Raw genomic sequence first — 11,740 nt, 5'->3', positions numbered from 1 at the left:
GGACTCGTCAAAACTGGTAGACAAGTATGTTCTATTCTAAATTTATTTGCCCAAAGAAATTCTGCCCCAAGTAGCCCCCATATGAATTTATCCAAGAGTTTGAGTACTCGAATACTCTCTTGCTTGAGTCGATATGTGAGAGCTCGCATTGTAATGGTGAAGAACAATGCGGCGCCTCTTGTTTGTTTTTCTTATTTCACCGAAGAATTCTGGCAAACAATCAGAATTTACTATTCTATGATCCTCTAGAGGCACTGTTGCAATATGACCAGTTTTCCCGAAGAATCAGGCCACCATTTTCTTTGAAATGCTTAGTACCCGAACAACTTCTGTTGGATTTAGTTCATCTTGGAACACCTATACAGTCGACTGCTGCTTTCTTTCGGACTGATACGAATATTTCCATGATTCGTCACCAGTTACGATAATATAAACGTCTTTCGAAACACCGAGATTAAATTTCCTAAACATTTCTTTGTACCAATCGATACGAGCCTTTTTTTTTACTTTTTTTTCTTCATGTAAAATATGCTGGTGGAACTAATGCCTAGGCAGGCCTTAATCTCACAATAGGTGACATGACAATATCGCTTAATCCTTTCGCACACAGCGTCGATGTTTTCTGGCACAACAGCCGATTTTGGACGACCTTCACAAAACTCATCGGACAGCGAACTACGACCACGATTGAATTCACTAAACCCGCGATACACGCTGGTTTTTCATGGCTCTTCATCGTATTCAAGTATATACAATTTATAAACTTTTCGTTATGGGACTAATGATGGAGTAAACGACAGTTTGGCGCACAATAGCTTGATCAGAAGTCAAATTATCATCAACATCCTTTAAATTTTTCGCATCAATTTGATAATCATTTATCGATAAATATTTCTTAACAAAAATATTATTATACTGTTCTTAACTTTCCATGCTGTATTTCCATTTGTTAAATCCCAATTAAGTTGAATTTTATATAACTGTATTGTGGAATTACTTGATTAATTCATAAAATAATTTTCCAGCATGCTGGTTCAGTAGAGTCAAAAATAAGTTCTTCTTGGAGATGCCAGTGATTCACGAAACTGACATCGATTAGTTTCTGGGTATCTTTTTTAAATAAAAGTAAACTGTTTCTTAATTACTTATATTACTTTATGAATACAGTTACAATATAACTACTCGAACTATAGTCGATCATACGGATCGATATTAATATGCAAATTTAGACTAATAACTATTCGTGAATGATAATGTGAATGCATACCGTGAATGCCTACGAACCTCTTGGTTCGCCCTATTTGCGGTGGTGTATATACCACACCCACTCTGAAACTGTACGGTATCCTACGAGCACCTTTTCTGGGAACCAATACTTCAGGTTACGTGACAATAAAATGTTTTTTTTAGAGAGTCCGAAAATACCGTCATAAAACTATAAAAGGGCAGATGTTATGAAAACGGTATTTTGGAAAACACATATAAGAATTTTATAAACATTCTAAACAATTTTTTTAATTTATCTCTCTCACGTCCTGAACACGTATAACATGAGGTCTGATAAGCAACTGGTAATGCAGAACTTACAGAACAAAGAGAAAAAGTAAACTAACAGATAGTTTACTTTTTCTCCACTTGGATGGTTTAGCACTGTGACGTCTCTGTCGCATTTGGACGAAGTTAATATCTGTGGCCAATCTAGTGGTCTGATTTGCACCTAAATATTTAGTTCTGAACCCGTGTTATTCATCTGGTATGATATGGTTCTGCTCAGTACTGGATGAGGGCGAGATCAGTATGACTGGACAGTGATCGGAGTCCACTTTACTGAGAACGTCTATGTTTACTGGGTTTTAGGTGATGAAGGTGTCTGATTGTTGGCCGATGTTGTTGGTAGTGGAACTGGGTCGGCTCTGAAAGGCTACGATGAGATGAAAGATTTCCCCAAAGGGGATGCCAGGCGTTTAAATCGCCGCCGATTAACTTCGTAGCGTTGCCCTCGAAAGGTGCCTCAGATAAATGGAAGTGATAACGACCGGCCTGTCAGAAAGGCACATGATGATAGAAGTTGTTTCTGTTGTGTTATTCTGCAGAGAAGGTATTGAGTAGTGCTGAAATCCCTTTTTAATCAGGATTGCGGTGCCTCCACCGCTACCGGAAATGCCTGTTAAAATAAACCTGTTAGAAGGTTTTAGGAATGTTTTGTGGAGAAGTAAAATGTTAATGTTATGACTTACCAGTTCGTCTATGAGAGGTGGTTTTTCTTTCCGTATGTTCGGATTTTTCATTCTTCGGTAGATTCTTCGTTCATTAGGTTGCGCTTTTTCTTTTTTTTTGCTTTAGGGATGTGAAATCCCTCAACATCAGTGGAATCTGTTTTAGATTTCTTATCCTAGTCGTCGATGGTTTTGGCGTTTCTTATGTCGATGTGCTTCCTAGGCTTAGAAAGTGCTTTTCCTAAGTGCTCTTTGCTTTACTGTATTAGTTCTTCTCTTAGGATGGCAGATTATTTTTTAGCATTTTTGCATATTTGTTTGTCCGGATTTTCTTCTGTGGGGTGGTTCTTATTGTCGCCGGTTACTGTTCGCTGGTGAGTAATAAGAATTGAGGGTTGGTGTAAAGGACGGAAATTAATCCTAAACACTCGTTGGGCGTGACGCAGGATGCCGCCAACAGTTTTGTTGCCGGCGGTACTTCCTACTTGGTTTACCATTATTCGCCGGTGTTGTGGCTTCTTCGGTTTTTGTTTGATTGAATTGTGCTTTTTCTTTTTAATACAGACGGAGAACTGAACTTTGTTCGACGCGGGTTTGGTAAATAGGACACACAGAGGACTGAACATGTTCTTGGAACCCAGTTGAGTGGTTTTAGAAATTAACGTAAGATTTGATTGCTATAGCTTCCTAGTTTGTATTCAGTTGAAGAATTACTGAATCAATTGTTTCATGGGCTGCAGTAGATGCACCAGTTATGTGAGATTAGCTTCAAAGCTAATATTATATGATTAACATAATACTAATCGACATTTCAAACGTTTCAGTTTCCTGTAGTAATAGGAAAGTTGTTTTATGTTTGCCAATGATTCATTGCAATTATTCAGTTCTAGGTTTGATACCATTCAGATTCCACTACATTATTAGTTGATTTGTTTTTAGGATTGAGGATTGGGCAGGATGAAATGAGCATGGTTGTGGGGTATTATAAGGGTTAGGATTTGTAGGAGAAATGCAATTAATATTTGGGTTATGTATGACAATGGGGTAACATTCTCGAGTGGGTTTAGTTTAATATTCATTTTCACAGTGTCACAGTTATTACAGTACATATAATGGTTGTTTAGGGTTGAAATATGGATAGTTTTTAAAATCAATGATTTTAACTTTATAGGATCAATTTGTTCAAACAGTTAGCTGTTATTTTTAACTGATTACAACTTGGACCGTAGATTAACTACATTGGTTTTCTCTCATTTGTAGTGTTTATTTTGTACATTAACCTTACGTTTTTCAGGGATGGTTATTGAAAATTATATTCAATTTTGTTTCGGACAAGAGAACGATGCTTTTTCATCAGAGGATGCTTGTAATAGAGTTGTCCTGCAATTGTGTTATATTAGTTTTGTTATAGTCCACGACACCATAGGACAATGATAGACATTGATAGTTTGAATTATAAATTTTTCATATTTATTTGACTTTTCCTTTGAGTGTAATATGATTTCCTCAGCTTTTATATACTTTAAAATACTTTATATACTTGCAAAGGATTCTCTATAACCATAATATGGTTTTGGATTGGAATAGTGAAAAGGTGATATAATGTAAACGGTGTATTTGAGATTAAGGGAATGGCGACGTGAAATATAATCATCATATATAGTCATAATATCATGTTGTAAGATTTCTTGATTTGTGCAGTATTTTAATATAATTTTCATCATTAGTATCTAATGTTCTAAACAGATATTGTGCTATTATAGTTCTATGTTCTGTTATGTAAGAAAATACTTGTTTTTCTTGTTATTTTTGAAATATGAAGCACTGTCGGTGTTGATAATATTTGGAGTTCTATTTTGCGAAAATAACTTTGATAGATCTGTGCTGAGTTGTCATTTTGAGGACAAGCGGAAGCATATTTGAGAAGTGATCTAAAATAGTTCATATTTCGCATGTCTTTATGCAGTTTATCACTTATTCCAGGCTTGTCCAATAATGCATTTCTTTTTTGTTTTTGATGTTTTCAGTTATGCCTGTGATATGTCTTTGTTATGTGATATCATTCAATGATTTCCTTTTGTTTGTCGATGTTTCGAAACGCCTCCTAAGAGAGTGTTTGACATTATTAATTTATAAGCATCGTTCTTAAAAGTTTGAAGAATAAGCGGTTCTAGCTCCTTAAATGGAAAACGCATACAATACATGTTTCGAAGCTAATGGTTGATGAACAGATTGAATTGACGAATATGATGAATTTCCTCTGTAATAAGACTTTTATTTATAACATAAGGTTTTATTTTGTTTTTCTAATTTATTTATTTTAAAGTTTTGAAAGTGTTGATGGTCTTATTTACATACGGAGCAACTAGGATGGGGTTTTCTAAGGATACGTGTTGTGTTCACTTTTAATATTATCCGTTATTTTATGGGTATTCCATTTGATAGAATACTGTAACTTTTCCAGCATCTCTTTATGGTGATCTGATTTGTATATCCGAGATTATTTTGATCTTATTATCCGGTTATACTTTTTTGAAACTGGAGGAGATGGTCAAGGCAACATCGTAATCTTGAGATGGCTAATTTTTGTACTTAATTCTTTTCTGTGTGTTTACTCATTAGTAATAGCGTTTCCTATAAAAGTTTATATATTATTTTATTTATCTACGGATTTTTCCTTTGTATCAGGTCATGTATGTCTCCTTTAGCCTTTTTATTTAATAATTATTTTTTGTGTCTATGGTTAAATATGCAGCTGTTACTTTGTTTATTTTAATATCAGCCTGAAGACAGTGTTTCGTTTCGAGTAATCTGTTGGTTGCCTGAATAGGTTCTCTTTGATTCCTAGATTTTTTTAGTATTAAGAGTATTTCATATTCATCCACGTCTTGTTTCAATCGTTGTATTCTTTATCATTACCAGTTGTCGTTTTCGACTCTTCAAAGATTGGTATCTCTTGATGCGTTTTGAAAAAATGTTTTACTTGGTTAAAATAAAGGATTTTTGTTAGTGAGAATAATTGTGCAGGTTTTCGAGACTTTGGGGTTCTTTTTCAAATACTGCGTGTGACGGGTATAATGATCTTCGCGAAGTTCTTGACAAACTTGCTATGGTATCCTACTAATCCAAGGATTTTATTTCATTAGGGCATTTAGGAAATTCAAAATGCTTGATGGCATAACCTTTTTTTTCATTTCTTCAGAAATTCGGATTTATCTAATTGTATTTTCAGATTATGGGAAATCAGGCGTTCGAAAACTTGTTTTAGAGACTTTAAGTTTTCTTGTAGGGAATTGGAGAATATTATTATGTCGTCCATATAAGCTTAAAATATTTTTCCTTGTATAGACCACGTAACACGTTATCCACTGTCCTTTGGAAGGTGGCTGGCGCGTTTCTAAACGCTTTTTTAATGTAAAAAAGAGGTTTTTGTATGGACTCTGGATCCATTTCTATTCGGTAATATCCACTAGTGATATCTAGCGTAGTGAAGTATTTTGCTCTTACAAGTATATCAAGGATTTGAAAAATGTTTGGAATAGGATATCGATCATCTATGGTCTTTTAATTGAATTTTCCGTAATTGATAAGTAAGTACCATTTTCTTTGTCCGGAAGCGTATAGTTTCTTAGGCACTATCCGTACAGGGGAGCTTCATGGAGAACTGGTTGGTTGAATTATTTTATCTTCAAGCATATCCGTGATTTACTTTTCGTTTTCAATCTCATATTTGTGGACATAAAGGTATCTATATGTCTTAGCATGTACCGATCTATGTGCCTTACATGTACTCGATTGGTGCGATAAATTTCAATTCAATATGACCATTTTCTTTGTAACTAAATTGATCAGGATTACACCACCAGATGACTTACTGTAAAGTATTCGTCTCTGGATCGTTCATGATGTCGAAGTAGTTGAAGCTGTCTGCGAGGAGATTTACATCTTGACCGGTCTGTTATTTGTCTTGGACACTAGCTATGCCAATTTATCCGGAGTTCCTTAATCTAATTGCTACTGGTTGATGTCTTTGCCCAGATCCGAAGCAGGAGTGTGCTTCCAAATATTTGTAGTAACCACATTGAACAGGGTTTGAACTTGAAGTCTAAAGGTTGGGAAGCTACAAAGTGGTCATAAATGATGATTTAGCGATAAATGATTTGAAATATTGACGTCTTTGTTTTTTGTAATAGTCGTAGAGTGTGAGTTCCATGTATAGCATAGGCTCAGTGTGATAAGGACCATATATTAAAAAGAAGGGTGAATTCAACGTTGTTGAGTGAATAATTTGAGTATATGTTAATATGGCTGTGTTCATCAGGTGCTTTATTTCTTCTCTGGTATCGGTAAGCCTAAGAGCTCTTCAATTAATGAATTGGAGTTTGGGTGTGCAAGTGTAGCAGAGTGAGTGTTGATTCCACGGAATTTACAGAGTCCTTTAAATATGCTGTTATTCTAATCCTGAATCGACGATGGTATTATTTGCTTAACTTCTTCATTATCTTTCTTGGGTTAGAGTCTGTATGGCATAAATTTGGGCATACTTGATAAATTGCTTCAATACTGTTTGGACTTTCTTTCTTTCCGTTGTGTACACATCTAAATATATTGTGTTTGCCGTATTTGATAGTAATGGCGTTTGATAGGTTTATTTGTACGGTCTTATTTCGTACTTGGAGACATTCTCTAACAATTGTTAACGTGTCGTATGACATCTCGCTCCATGTCTGTCCAATAGTAAAACTGCTTCTTGTGGTTTTCGGTCTCAGTGATTCCGTTGTTATTGTTATCATTATATGATCTCATCAATTGTAATTAAGATCTACTGGTAAATATGTTTTTGACCATCTTCTTGCAGTGGACTATCTTGAGGTTGTTAAACGATTTAATTATCACATTGTATACCAAACTTTCGATCTTCTTGTCTTCTGTATAGACTGCATATTGTTTGGAGAGGTTTAAATACTCTTTGAATATTTTTCCCAGCACCTCTTTATTTATTTTATTTAAGTTAATTTTAAATATTGTCTTGTTGGGCAAGTTTTTCTTTTCGTTTATTTCCACTGATAGTTTATTCGATCTAGATAATATTAGTTGATTGGAATTGATGTTCATTGCCATTTGAGTGTATTGTCTCGTTACTAGACTTATCTTTTTCTTGTCTTAGTCCTTGTAGTAGTGAGTCCAAATCTCCTTGGTCCAATTCCATTTGATGTAGACTGGTGAGTGACTTGCCTATTTCTTAATCGAAGTACGTTTGGTTTGCTGTACCTTATGATATTTGTGCTATCATCGATTGATTTTAATCGTTATCTATAACATTTACTTCGGTATTGTCTATCATTCATATGAGTAAATCTACTACTCCCTTTTTTACTCCATGGTGGATTATTTTTTTGATAGTTATAATCTTCTAATTTTAGCCTCCAATGAATGAGTCTCATTTGTTGTATTTAATACATTGAAAGCTAATTGAGCTGTCAGTTTGTCATGGGATTATCTTCGGACTGAGAGGTTTCACATAATTTAATTAAAGCCGGCAAAAATAGCTAATTAAAAACTAACTTCAGGCAGAGCGGTTAAGTTCTAGGGTTTATAATTTTATCAAGCCTTAATTTTCTATCGAAGGAAAAACTCTTATACTTTAACTACTATTTAATAATTTCTTTTGTTTATACGATAGTGTATAACTAGACTGGTAGAATATAATTGAAACGGAATTACTGTTATTATGGGTTAGTATTTATACAGTCTTTATTTCAATATTGATCACTTTTCTACGGTGTTTGTTGCTGCATCAAGATTGTTTGTGATTGGAGGAACCACCAATCCACCGAGGCACCAAAAATGTCAGCATATCTGTTCTTGGGGTCAGTTCGAATTTACTTGAGATTTGTAGTATTTGCTTCAATATTTCGTGACACGAATACAATTTTTTAACTAAATTATTAGGGTTAGAAATAGAGCTAAATCTAATCGAATATATATTTTTATTGATTATTTTTGAGATAATATGAGGACTTTAAAGGTTCATAAGTTCATGCCAATTTAACTTATTGTTAAAATTGAAACGCTTTCTTTAAATTAATGGAGAGTTTGGACTGTCAAGGAATCAAGAAGCTCATCAAGATCTGAGATCGTTACGGAGTGTTGCTAAATTTAATTATTGTAATTTGATAGGTTTAATTTGTTGAATTAATGATGACATGTCATGACATGAAAATATAATTAAGTTATTTTTAGTTAAAGCGTTGGCATATACTGTCTCATAATATGTTATAATATATTTGCTATTTTATGATTATATCGTCGGACACTGACATAATTCAATAACTCTGGTTTCACTGCTCGTCAAATTCACTGTATTGGTCATGTCTTCATAAAGTCTTTGCGGTAATGGCACTTCCATAATCGCCGATTATCAATTAACATTATCATAGTCATCTTTGTTGAACAGCTTCTTCTTTCAGAGCTCAATGTGTAATCGAACAACCACCCTGAGCATATTTTGAGTATAATCCTACTACTGCTTTGTTAGAAATACTTTTATTTCTTGGTAAATAAAATACGAATATTCAGCAAAACGGTCTAATGGTCATTCCTCTATCAATTACGTCAATAACATGCTCTTCGAGAGACTCTTAGAAACTTTATGATAAATAACAATGGCGCCGACCTTTGTATCCAAAACCTGTACATCTCAACATTATCACCGCCTGGTTCAGATACCACGTCCGTCCCGATTAGCGAATGAGTCATCAGGCGCCCTCTAGCTTTGGAGGATGGATTTCGTGGAGATTGGAGGGGGAATATACTTTAGGACGGACCTACACCTTTATTCCAGATTTTGATTGAATCGAACTGATTGAGGATATTTAATGAATACATTGGTTGGTCGATACTTAATACTATGATGTATATAGTTTTTATATCATCTGGCCTTGGGGAGGTGTCTCTACTATTCGTTAAGGTTTCCGTGAATTCTTTATCTGTGATGGGACAATCAAGCGTCATGATCTCTTCATCAGTTTGTGGCATATTTACTGGTATATCGTAGTTTTGATGTTTAGAAAGTATTAGAACGAAGTATTCACGCAATGTTTCTGTTTTTTGAATAGGATATATTTATATATGATTATTGATATGAATAACTTGCTATAGTACGCATAAGCGAACCAACCGTACGGCTAAATATTTAGGTACAATTCTTAACCTTCATCTTATCAATTTTTTCTGAAACCATATGTTTGTTTGTTAACCTTAGACACATTCTAATTGGCGCAAGTGTGTCCAAGTTATAAAATTGTAATATGTACTTTAATTTTCCAATTCTTCGCATGCCGCCCATTTTGATGATCAATTGTTTTGTTAATACATTATTGGGCATTTACTTAAATAAATAAGGGATATGATGTAGTGGAATTAATGATTCCCTGTTTACTTCAAATTCGTCTTCAGTCTGGTTGGGAGACCTTTGGTCGTAAACTGTGCATACTTTTAACTGACATCTGTTGGCATTTTCCAATTATTGAAACTATACATTTTTTAAAATCTACTGATTTTATTATGTGATTGGAATTTGTAAAACAGATAAATTGTTGCCATCTTTTGAACACCCCCCGGACCTTGCAGACATTTAGCCCGTCAATGCAACCCTGTTTTAAATTATATTGCGATATATATCCTCAATCATTTTTTATTGCCCTTTCGATTGATAAAATTATTTGCTCATTTAGCTCGAAGTAGTATTTTTCGAAGCCAAATTACACATTCATCCTTTGAGTGGAGAATAAATATGTCTGACAATACCATATAACCTTTTCCGCTAGATTTTAAGAGGCCTACAGCTATAACTTTCTGTGTTGCTGTAAAAAGCCTTCCGCTTGGAGTTGCTTTTGATTTTTTAGTTTATATCTTTCAATTTTTCAGAACGATCTACGGATTGATTTAAACGTCTTTTACGGCCAGATGCTAGTTTCTTATTCTTGGCACTAAATTTATGAATATCTATACATTTTTTATAGATACCAGTGGTAGGGAAGGCGGACTACTGGGACCAAATAAGAGCCTTTTCAGAAAACAGGCAAAACGAGGGCATCCAATTTGTTCGGTGTCCATTTTGGGTGACGTAACAGCGCGTCAAAGTGACTTTACGACCCTTAAGAATTTGTCGACCGTACCTCTTGTACGTTATGCATTTGTTTCACTGATAAAAGTAAAGATTTGTGGTGACTAAAGGCCTTACTGGGGTGGTGGTTGTTTTTTGTGTTTTTTAAATGGTGTTAGGTTTTAGGGATAGTTTTGGTACAACGCAAAAAAGAAAAAAAAGCGAACCCAAAGGGCTTTAATGGGATCGTAGAACGACAAAGTTTTAGGAACTGAGCCTGAATCTAACTCGCAACACACAGTTTGACGAGTCGGTGCATTAGCCGACCAGGCCAGCGCAAAATCATATGGGATTTGGGCAATGATGTTACTTTGACTATGTAATTTGGTTAGAAAATGCTTTTGTTTACTACATTATAATAATTTGATTTTTTTATTTGGTGAATAGCTTTTTTCATGCAATGAATAGTACTTAAATAGGACAATATAAATGGTCCGATGTGGTCGGTTGGCTCTGGTATAATTTGAAACATCGATTCGTTTCGGTAGTTACAATCTCCTTTTGCGTTAGTTTCAATTTCTCTATTGTTGGAATAGGTATGCAGCAGGCATCGATTCACTGAAATACGAGCCTATATGAACTGAGTATTCATCTTGTAGTAGTAGGAATATTGCTGGTCTTAACGAGATTGGACAAAAGCAGAATAATTTCTGACAATTGTCGCACCATCTTCACTTAGTAACATCCTTTGTGTTTCGTAACAGGTTTCATCGAAACTTTTCATTCCGGATAATTTTTCTTTTCTATTGTATTTAGTGGTGAACGTCCTATACCTTAACTAATATTGTCGGGTACTCAACGTTTTGATCCTTATATGCTGGGGCAATCCACGTTGATTCCTCAAGAAGAGTTGTGTTGAACTCTATTCTTGTCATTCTTGCTGGTATCTCTATCCCATAGTCTTCTAAATTTTTTCTGAAGTCGAAAGAAATACTTTTTCGTTGACTAATGCACTCTTTTTGAAGTCCTTCGTGTCTATATATTCAAGATTTTTTGCCACGTCTGAATCTTCATCATAAACTAAATCTGATATTTCTTGGCTCTGAACGTTAAGATTTTGTGTATGTATCTCTTCCCAGTGGTATAGTGCTTATTCCATTCTTTGCTTGAGGGTACGGTCTTGTCTTAGAAACATATGTCTTTTTTACATTTCGTGGTGGTTTCATTACTCTTGGTTTAAAATTGATGTTGAACCTTTGATTTTGTTGAAAGGGTCTATAATTCGACTGCTGTGATATACGTGTTTGCTTGATTTTTTGTTTGTAGTTTTCCCAAGTTACTTTGTATGTATTTACTTTTAAATTAGCTCTAGCTGGCGAGAATTTCGTACTTCGTAATGATTTCCAGGGCGGTAACG

This window comes from Rhynchophorus ferrugineus, unplaced genomic scaffold (genome assembly GCF_030347505.1).
Source record: "Rhynchophorus ferrugineus isolate W39M unplaced genomic scaffold, kcgeb_rfMv2 rfM7, whole genome shotgun sequence".
NCBI classification, from domain to species: domain Eukaryota; kingdom Metazoa; phylum Arthropoda; class Insecta; order Coleoptera; family Curculionidae; genus Rhynchophorus; species Rhynchophorus ferrugineus.
This window is presented reverse-complemented; position numbering follows the sequence as displayed.